Source organism: Pinus tabuliformis, chromosome 8 (genome assembly GCF_031772625.1).
Source record: "Pinus tabuliformis cultivar Carrire ecotype Pingquan chromosome 8, CPIR1, whole genome shotgun sequence".
NCBI classification, from domain to species: Eukaryota; Viridiplantae; Streptophyta; class Pinopsida; order Pinales; family Pinaceae; genus Pinus; species Pinus tabuliformis.
In genome coordinates this window covers 1530786032-1530797045 of record NC_142294.1, presented here as the reverse complement: position 1 = coordinate 1530797045, position 11014 = coordinate 1530786032, and the positions used below count along the sequence as shown (strand labels likewise).

The following is an 11014-nucleotide window of genomic DNA, read 5'->3' as shown; positions in this document are numbered from 1 at the left end:
CCTCACATCCAAGATTTTCTTATGAACACACTGTCTAATAACATGGACCATTATTTGGAAGGCCAAATGATGTGGAAGACGAGGTTTCCATAAAGTGGGATTTAAGGTCGTGATATTAAAATATGAGGTTTCCACTGGACCAATAATAGATAAGAGTTCCTTGCATTACATATAGCTACTTTGTGATACTTCAAGTGCATACATAACACTTGGATCTTGGGTGAGATCCTCAACAGTACTATAGTTAGGAGTTGCCCTCGCATTAAGATTATGCATAATTTTTTGAAGTTCATCCTTAGGTGGGCATGACATAATATTTAGTGATGCCTCATAAAAATGAAGAAGTCCATTAGGAGGAGGTTAGGTCCTAGACTCTATGGTGGAATTTCCACTCTCATGATTATCATAATTGTGCACTCTAGTTATGACATTAATGTTTTTCTCTACCATAAAGATATCTTGTGTAAAATATGACGCATTATTAGAAGTGTTTACCCCAGTACCCCCTTGTTGAGGTGGTGGAGGGTTAGTAACCATGTGTTGTTGTTGGGCTAGAAAAGTATTCATCAAGATAGTAGGTTGATGAGCAACAAGTTGTTGTGAGAAGTATCAATGAATCTCAACCATCCAAGTGCACTTAGCAGTAAGACTCTCTTCCATAGAAATCTTACAAGGAAAATATTTTTTCTTCTGCTTCTCTTTCGTGTTGCTCCTAGTGTTCTCTTGGATTTGTGATGTTCTTTATTCGTCATTGAACTTTTTTTAGACTTGTTATTTTTCTTCTTACATCTTGGTTTCTCAAGCTTCTTGTTCAATGTGTATTGAAAAAAGTTTACCTAAGAGGTGGGAACATGAACATTAAGAGTTTGAGTAGAAGGTTTTCTAGTCAGTGTACTAGAAGGGATATTCATTTGACCCATATGAGAGGCTAGATGGCCAACGTTTCCATAAGATATACATTGTTTCACTACATCATCGACTTCGGTTCTCAGTTTGACATTCATGGAACCAATCGATGATCAAGGAGCATTAGGAATGATCTCATATAAGGTACCCACTTGAGAATAAATCAAGTCAAGTTGATGGGAACACATGATGTCTTTCTCCTCAGTTTGGTCTCTTACCTTTGCAATGTCTTTAACAATCCTAGGCAAGAGGGACATAGTGAACCACTCATTTAACAACTCATTAGGGAACTTCGTTCTAAAGAGACTTCATCGTCTCCTCTAGTCATGAATGTGATCAGAAATGTGGGTCGAGATATCTTGACATAATTTAGTGAGAATGTTGGTTCTAGTCTCATATCTAACAGACAATTTATAATGGCTGAAAAAGGCCTATACTAAAAACAATAAATTATCATAAGCAATGCACTCTAATTAAATGTACCATTTGGGAGAACCATCATTAAGAGTTGGTTGTAAAAGACACAATCTTATGCTACCATCCATGAATGAGTGGGAAGAGAACCACAAATGCTAAGTGGTAATGTGGGTTGTAGGGTCTTCTCCCGGCTTACCATCGATGAACTTAAGCATGTCTACTAATACTTTATGCGGGAGAGGTGGCCGTTCGGGATTATTCTTGGGATCATTCATTAACTTAGACATATCATTCATTAACATACGCAACGTGTTGGTATATGGACATGACGAGCAGTCATGAATTTGGTTACAACAACCTCATGCACATCTTGAGGGATAGTTATGAATTGGGTGTGAAGTGCGTCAGCATGTACGCCTTTAGCGTCGATAATTTCGAGCGCTTGGAGGAAGAAGTGGTGACGTTGATGAATCTGATGCAGGAGAAAATGGAAGCCTTATAGAGAAGGAAAGTAGGGCCAAACAATATGGAATTCACGTGAAAATACTCGGAGAGCTGAACCTTTTCCCCTAGTGCATGATGAGAGTACAAGAGGAATACATGGCTATAACCCATAGAGTCGTTCTAAATATTTTCACTCCTTACACTTCCACTAGCGAAATTGTCAGAGCTATGGAAGACGTCTGCGATGAAGTCGTAACTACAAAGAAACTTCAAGTTACTTAAAATTGCAAATTTCTAATAATTATAAGGGCGCGGCCTTTGCATAAATTCACGAGCTTGAGTCTTCAATTACATTAGAGAATATTGAGCACCATCTATACACGACAAACTTTCCAGAACCCCAACTGTTGATCAGGATGTCTGGGTAGATTAGATTGAGAAACTTTCTTTCTCTTTTGGCAATTTTCCTTCTCATTGTTGTATGTGACACCCATTCTATGGCCTGAGTTTAGATTCCGTCATTTATTAATGGCCATTGTGGAATATCATAAAACCTATCCTTTGCCCCACGAAAAGACAAGGCATCTAAAATGGCTGAGAACAAGTGTTGCATAATTATGCTTCATTAGTTCTCGTGTTCTTCCAACTAGAGCACTGTGTGATTTGTAGGCTCATAGTACATAATGTATTATCAACTAACTTTAGTTTCCATGCAATATCTTTGCTTATGTTAATTAAGCTTCAATGAATATGCTATGTTCAATGTTTTTCTACTTTTTACCTCGAATTGCTTGTGCCATGATAGCAGGAATAATTGAGGTTTGTCTTCTTTTTACGTAGAGCTGTTTGTGCCATAATGGTAGGAATAGTTGAGGTTGGCCATAATACCAAAATTGGTAGGTATTAATAAATTCCTGAAATCCTAGTTTAAATAGTTGATATTTTTTAAGAAAATGTTGGTTTTTTGGCATATTTTTTTTTGTTAAATCCAATTGAAATTTTTAAAAAACAAGGTTATAGTTGTCAAAGTTGTGGGTATTTGGTGTGACTTAGGCTTTTTTGTATGATGTTGAATCAATTTCTACAGTTAAAATCCTGATTAAAGCACTAAAAAATTATGAATTTGAAATCCCAAAATTGTTGGGACATTGTGGCCTTGGTAGACAAAGCCATTTCCAAATCTTGAAGTGGGCCATTAGTCCCATGTTTTTCAGGGTGATTGTTAATTCACTTGATTGATTTTCCATAGATATTGAGTTAGTACAACACCTTAACCTGCCAAGGTTTTGATTCCATTCCAAGTTGAGGTTTCCCATTATACCAAAAATCACAGTAATTAATAAATTTCCAAACCCTTACCATGAATTTGAGTGGGCAGTTAATCCCATGTTCTTTGAATGGGGGTTAGTGCATTTGATCTATTCCAATTGTACAATAATTAGTCGAGATCTAGATTCAAATTTGACGACATCATTCTCTACTAAATTGAGGAGTCAATGCATTTGCAAACATTTTTCTTCATCTGATTTTTATAACTAGAAAATTTGGATTTAGGATGTTAAGCACAATGCAATAATCCAATGATAAATTTACTATTTTTCTTTTTCATTTTGTTCATTAAACTTAGTATTATTCTCATATAAAGAAAAATGAAAACATAGTAAACCAAGTATTAACTTATTACACACTGGCATATTTACAAATACCTTAATCTTCAATGAGATCTTCAACTACTAACAACAAAAAAAATCAACCATAATTCAGCAATTCCTTGTTGATTGATGTAAAATTATGATAGTCAAATACTAACACCATAAAAAAAAAAACCCAGAAGTGGCCAATTCCTTGTGAAATTCTAATCCTAACACCATAATTGACTGCAATAGATAAATTGATCGAACATGGAACCACATGACTAAGTGACAAAGCCATAAAGTAATTGGTTGACCATGATTATGTGGGGTTAATCTAATCAAATACATATATTTGAAGTGAAATATTGATTCGAATTTATCTAAACAAACCAGCATTGGAATAGTTATTAGATACTTAAATTAAGGTTCAAATATGAATAATATAAATACAAATTTATTAAGTTTTTAGTGGTAGTTTAACTAGTGTTTAAAAGTTTTCTTCCTTTTATCAATTTTGTATAAAATTTTCCAAATTTTTTTGGAATAACAAGTTTTAGCTATATAATCTGTAACTAAGAATTTTTCAAAAAACACTTAATCTTTTATACATTTAGAAATACATTTTAAATAATTAAACTTCTCAACATTACTAAAGTTATATAATCATATTCTTGAAAATATTAAAAACTAAACCAAACTATAAATATTTATAATTTAGAAATAATATATTTTAAATAAACCCTTCAAGATATACATTATTCAGATCATGTATCAGGCTCAACTCATATTTTAGAATAGAATATATAAGAATAACGTTAAAAAAAATTAATGTTACTTTTGTATATTCAATTCCAAAATATTCTTAAAATTGACAATTATCATAAATTGACATTAATATCACATATAAAAAAATGTCTTGATATCATAAAAAAAACACTAAAAAACTATCCAGAGTAAAAAATATAACCATCAGATCAACCATGCTCATAGTCCTTGTACAAATTTTCTTTAGCCAAATTAATCTAGAAATGTTCAAAAGGCATCATGCATGCATCTATATATATATATAACTAACAATGTTCATTTCATGCATAGTATTCTCTTAAATTATATTTGGATAAGAATATTCATTTGCTGCAGAGTATCATCTTAATTTATCTAGTGCCTTATTCAAGAGTTTTGTACTAAGGATTCTTGTGGTTCTGCTGGCGAAGTTATGAATGATATTATTGTTAGCGTTGTCTAATTATTATATATTTTAGATTTTTTTGAAAAAAATCTTAGAAAAACAATTTTAGTATTCAATACTTGATTTATAAAAAGTTCACAACTGAAATTTATAATTCCCAGAAATCCATATCAATTTTGAATAAATTTCAAAAATATGGCAAAACATTTAAAAAAAACTACTTCCTACCTTTTTAACTGGGTAGTGATAAGAATCTGCTGCATGAATTCCCTCTTCATGTATGTCTTCTTTCACTACACTTGATATCCAAGCATCCCACGCCCTTTCCTTTCCAGAAGTATATAAAAATAAGGGTCTCTTTCTGTTTTTCACCCTGAATTATTTGTGCATAATAATATAGATTACGCTTTGATGTCCCTAATTTCCTGTTAAATTATATAGTTTTTATGTATACAAAAATATCTTCCACACGTTTTTCCATGTACTAAAATTTAGCCAAAAGTCCAAAGATGCCTCGATATAGGAGGGGGAAATAATTATTGGACCTTTTCGTCCTGACATCGAAATAGAAAACGCAGTTGTCTATAATGAGATTTTTTGGAAGTGTTTTTGGTGGGTTTTTTTGGTCAAAATCCGACTGCAATTTATTGGAATCTCAAGTTTGATAACTTCTGCACAATCAAAGTGTCCAAAGGGTTTTTCAGGGTGCTGAATTCAAATATGCAGTTAAAAAACCATTTTAACTACAACAAATCAAGATTTAATCTCAATTTCTTCCGCCAGATTCTATCACCGGAATCTCCAAAAAATCGCATTATAGACAACTCCATAGAAAACTGCTCCTTCACGACTCTTTCCATCTAGTGATATTATCTAGAAAATTTAGCGAAGTTTCCAGAGATGCTCAGACCGAGCGTTGGGAAAATCCTTATTTTTCTAAGACAGGGAAATGGGGTATTTCTTTCCTTCCTGAAAACTTAAACCCATGAAACAAATTCCACTAAATTCCTATAAGCATTCTCATCCCACGATTTACGCATGGAGATCTTGTCGTATGTTATGCTTTCCGACCATTACGTGTCCGCAACACCAGTTAGGAGTCAGGACTTTCACCAATTGCTAAATCGTTGGGAGGTTTTATATGACTGCGCGGGTCAGAGAGTCGAACTGACAGGGAGTCGACTTGATTGCTCTACCTGCTGTCTACTCTACACTGAATTTCCAACTTCCAGCTACAGAAGTGAAACCTATATCCCAAGTCCAGTGGTCGATCTTACCCGCTCTCAAAAATGCGGTGTCACTCTCAACAATTGGTCAGACTTACTCGAGTCGTGGTCGAGCACCTCTCTATTCACAAAGTCTTCATGCCAACGAGAGTCGCACTCCGACTAGGGATTCACCCTCTAGTCTACTTAGAATTCAAGGAACACACGTGATTCAACTTTTCTTCTTCAATGAGATCTTACCTCGATCTTCCAAGCTTCACTTCCTTTACTCACTGAGCACCGACTCTTCATTTTGCATCTCTTCTCCAGGTTCCCAATACGGATACAGGTCTACAACATTAAATATACGAGAAATATCTATATCCGGAGGCAATTCAATATCATAGGCATTCGCTGAAAACATTATCAAGACTTTATAGGGACCAATATTTTTCAACTTCAGCTTATTGTATTCATTTCGGTAACCTTTTCTTCATAAAATGTGCTAGATCCCCAACTTCAAAATTGACCTCTCTTTTCTGAGATCAACAATCTACTTATATAAGACTGCTTTCTTGTCTTTAACTTTCTCATGGATCATTTGCATTTCTATAGTCAATTCCTCTATATCTACACTTTGATTTTTCGGTGTCCCCAAATTTCTGAGTTCAGATATACCTCTCAGATGCATGACATACATAATCTGAAAATGACTCTTTCCCATGCTCCTATTAGGGGATTCATTATAGGAAAATTTAGTTTGTTGGATAATTTGATACCATTGTTTATTATGCTCATGCAGACGACACCTCAGTAAATTTCCCAGGTTCTATTAACCACTTTGGTCTGCCCATCTGTTTGGGGATGATAGGCTAAGTTGTAGGTCAGTTTTGTCCCCAACTTCTTCTATAACGTTCTCAAGAAATGTCTAACAAACTCGGTGACTCGGTTTGAAACAATGCTCCTAAGCAGTCCATGTAGTTCCACCACTTCCCAGAAAAACAAATTTGCAATATGAGAAGTGTCATTTGTTTTTGAACAAGGTATGAAGTGTGCCAATTTGGAAAACCTGTACAATACTACAAAAACTGAGTCATGGCTTCTCTAATTTCTGGGAAAACCCAGAACAAAATCCATACTAATGGCTTCCCAAGGTATTTTTGGTATAGACACTCACTATTATAGCCCCACATCCTATTGTCTCCCTCCAACATGTTGAAAATTATGTAGTTGTCCATGAACCATTTGACATCTGCTCTCATACCTAGACAATAATAAAAAGAGCTTAATTGTGCATAGGTCTTATCATGGTCAAAATGACCAACCAGCCCTCCAGTGTGTTTCTCCTTCAATAAATTATCCCTCATTGATCCTCCTAGAATAGACAACTTTCTACCCTTGAACAACAATCCATCATGAACCAAATATTCAATCCATGGGCTTCAATCTATGATCATAGGGTTTTCATAGGCTTCACATACTTCCTTAAAATTTGTGTCTTCCTTGTACAACTCTTGGAGATACTCATATCTCATAGTGTTTACTTGGAATTCCTACCGAATTAAACATATCGTGCTCAAACCATCAATAACTTTGTTACCAATTCCATTAATATTCTTTAAAACAAAAGAAAAATTATGCATGTACTCAACCCATATTGCATGTCTTTGATTAATCTTGTCCTGTTGCTAATAAATTGTAATGTCTGGTTACCTTTGTACAAGATGAACTCCTTGGGCATAAGCGAACACCTCCACTTCTTGAGGGACTGAATTATTGCATAAAATGCCTTGTAATAAGTAGAATACTTATGTTTGGCCTAATTCAACTTCTCGCTGAAATACGCCACTGCTTAACATCCTGGATAAGGACAACACCAATCATTGTTCATTTGGAATCACATAGTACCTAAAAAGGCTTCTGGAAATTAGGAAAAACCAAAACAAGTTGTTCAATTATTTTCTTCTTTAGGAATTAGAATGCTTGTTTTGCTGTCGTTGTCCACTTAAAATTTTCTTCCTTTTTAGTCGTCTCTACCATTGGTGCACAAATGTGGCTGAAATTTTGAGTAAATTTTCTATAAAAGTTAGGCAATCTGTGGAAGCTTCTCACTTCATGAACACTTGTGGGAGAAGATCAATGTTTAATGGAATTCACCTTCTCAGGGTCTATTTTCAGCCCTTCAATAGAAATTACAAATCCTAAATAAACCAATTCTATTTTAACAAAAAGAACATTTTTTTCATATTTATCAGAAGCTTTTCCTATTATAGCTTCTTTATTACCAGGTTTACAAATATGAGGTGTTCTTCCTCTGTTCGGTTGCACACAAGAATATCATCCAAATAAACAATCACGGACTTAATAATAAATTCTTTAAGAACTTCGTTCATGAGCCTCATAAAAGTGTTGGGTGCATTGGTTAAGCCAAAAGGCATAACCAGCCATTCATACAAGTCATCATTTGTTTTGAAGGTTGTCTTCCACTCATCCCGATCTCTCATTCGAAATGATTCCCACTCTTTAAATCTGTGTTGGAAAAATATCTGGCACCACTAAGACAATCCATTATGTCATCCATGTAGGGTAAAGGAAATCTATACATGACAGTTATTTTGTTAATAGCTTTGGCTTCGGTGCACATCCTCCAACCTCCATATTTTTTTGGACTAAAGAGTGTCACAACACAAGGGCTAAAACTCTCTTTGTAACAAACCCGATTTAAAAGTTAATGTAATAATGTTAATAAAGGAAAAATAAGACCAATGTCATGGAACATGTATTCCAAGATGAATGTTGGGAAAAACATCCTAGTGGGTGTCACTTTTGGTTTATTATGGCTAAGTAAATTGGAAAAGGCATTAGCAAAGACAAAGTGGCACTAATTGACATTTATTTATGAAAATAAAAGAAAATATGAGAAAAGGGAGATGAAGGGTCACATATTTGCATGAGAGTGAAATTGAAGGAAAAATAGAAGAAATTGAAGAAAATAGAGGCCTCAATGATAAAAAGGTTTATGAGTATTAGTTGACATATTTTAGTCAGTTTGTCTTTGGAGTTAGTTTTAGAGAGAGAAGAACACCAAGAGGATAAAGAAAGCAAGAAAATAAAGGAAATGGAAGGACAAGGAAATCAAAGGATAAGAAAGGAAAAGTGGGATCAAGAAGCTTCAGAATATAACATGCAGGTAACAGGTTGCATGTATTATTTCCTAGTTGGTTTGTGAATGCTGTCAGCTACCATACCATACATAATCAAACTGCGCAAATCAGCTACCAAACCATACATAATCAAACTGCGCAAATCAGCTACCATACCATACATAATCAAACTGCGCAATACTGAATCAAACTGCGCAAATCAGCTACCATACCATACATAATCAAACTGCGCAAATCATACATAATTTCAGCACACCTATGGAATATGATACACGGTCTTCAAAGCCAAGCAATGATACTCGGCAAATGAACTGTATGGAGATCATATACTAATTCACCAATGCTGCATATATGAACTAATTTGTATAATATACGAATCAACGATTCACATATAATTTCGAACCAATGCACTAAGCATTCACGGTATTCAACCATACAGTTCAATGCACAAAGCATTCACGGTATTCACGACATCATATATACCATTGGAAATGAAATAGCATTCACGGTATTCAACCATACAGTTCTCAACTTGAAATTTAATACACCAGTCATCGCACCATCCACTGTCATATGTCACAGTTCAACGCACAGCTCATGGATTATCAGTAGGAGGAGGGGTAGAGAATGGATCTCTGATTCCCAGTTGGAAGCGACAGATACCCAAACTCTCCGATGAATGGCAAAAGAAAAACTCGGTAACCCAAATCTTAGAGGATCAGCGTAAGTTTTATCTGGAATTATGCGAAGGCAAAGCTATTACTGAACAGGAGGGGGCTCGAAACTGCGACGCCGAATATGCAATCAAACAGAAGCAGAGAGGAGCATGCGGATATGATGATATCTACGCAGTTGGGTATGTGGCGTGCAAAAATCCGATTCAGTTTGGTGCATCGACAGTGGGAGACGGTGGGAGAACGTTACATGCATGCTCCGATACCATGTCAGGCCACGCAAATGTTCAGGCAGGCAATCAATGCGCAAAGAGACAGAGGACAACAGAAATGAAGTAGAAATGAAGGAGTTACGACTATTTTAAGAACCTGGGACCTATGCTCTGATACCATGTCAGGCCAGGGTAACTCCACATTGAACAGAAGAAAACTGAGATGATATTTCATTAAGAGAACTATTGTTTATATACAAGAAGGAGACGGAACAGTTCATCTTCTTGATGACTGTTCACGTTCCAGTTCACCCATCCGTTGAGGATTAGGTGTCAACAAATGCATGATACATGCATGTATGCATTTGGCTCTTTTACTGTCTATTGATGGTCTCGGGCTCGTCAACATGTCAGTGGATCTCCCCAGTAAGAAGTCCCAACTAGACCTCAAATCATTTGGAGTAGGAGTCCTAGCAGTGGGTAGTAAAGTAGTGCACTGACCATGGTAGCGCGCAGTGGTATGTATGATAACCATGTCAGAAGAAAGTGTGTGACCTTGCAACACGTCAAGTGAGATGGATGGGGGTTCTAACACATAAAGGGGAAAGTGAAGTGTGTCCCTTAGAAGCCTGTAATAGTATGCAACCTGAAAGGAACAGACAAGCGAAATGACATCACAGGCTAGAAGCAGAATAGCCCACAATTCAAAGTGATGGGTTAACACAACAACACATCTTCAACAAGATTCATACAATCGCATACAAAATAGTTCATACACAAATGTGTAAGTTAAATAACATATATTGCGAAAGTAACTAGAATAGTCGAACTACAATAACAACATATGCATGAAAATGTGTTGGATCAATTATATTATTAAGTTAAAGTTCCGTCCATACGTACACCATTGATAGCCACTAGCCCCAATAGTGGAACATTATAGTCAACACTGCCTACTCCTCCAAAGAGATGTACTCTCTATACATTATGGAGAAGCCAAGGCTCGCCACAATACTCTCCAAGCCTTCTCTAAGCAATTCCTAGCTGAAATCTTGGCTCCCCAAAAGCCTTTACTATGAGTTATGAGGTTCTATATATAACAAAGGGTTGGGTGACCCTTGACATTCCCCTTGGACTCCTGTACTACCCTCATGACTCTTCACATTACA

General features: G+C 35.6%; 1 pseudogene; it reads left to right on the top strand.

The window, feature by feature from the left end:
• Positions 1-1648: 1648 nt before the first annotated feature.
• On the top strand, positions 1649-2382 carry LOC149241764 (dehydrodolichyl diphosphate synthase CPT3 pseudogene; annotated as a pseudogene).
• The last annotated feature ends 8632 nt before the right edge of the window (positions 2383-11014 follow it).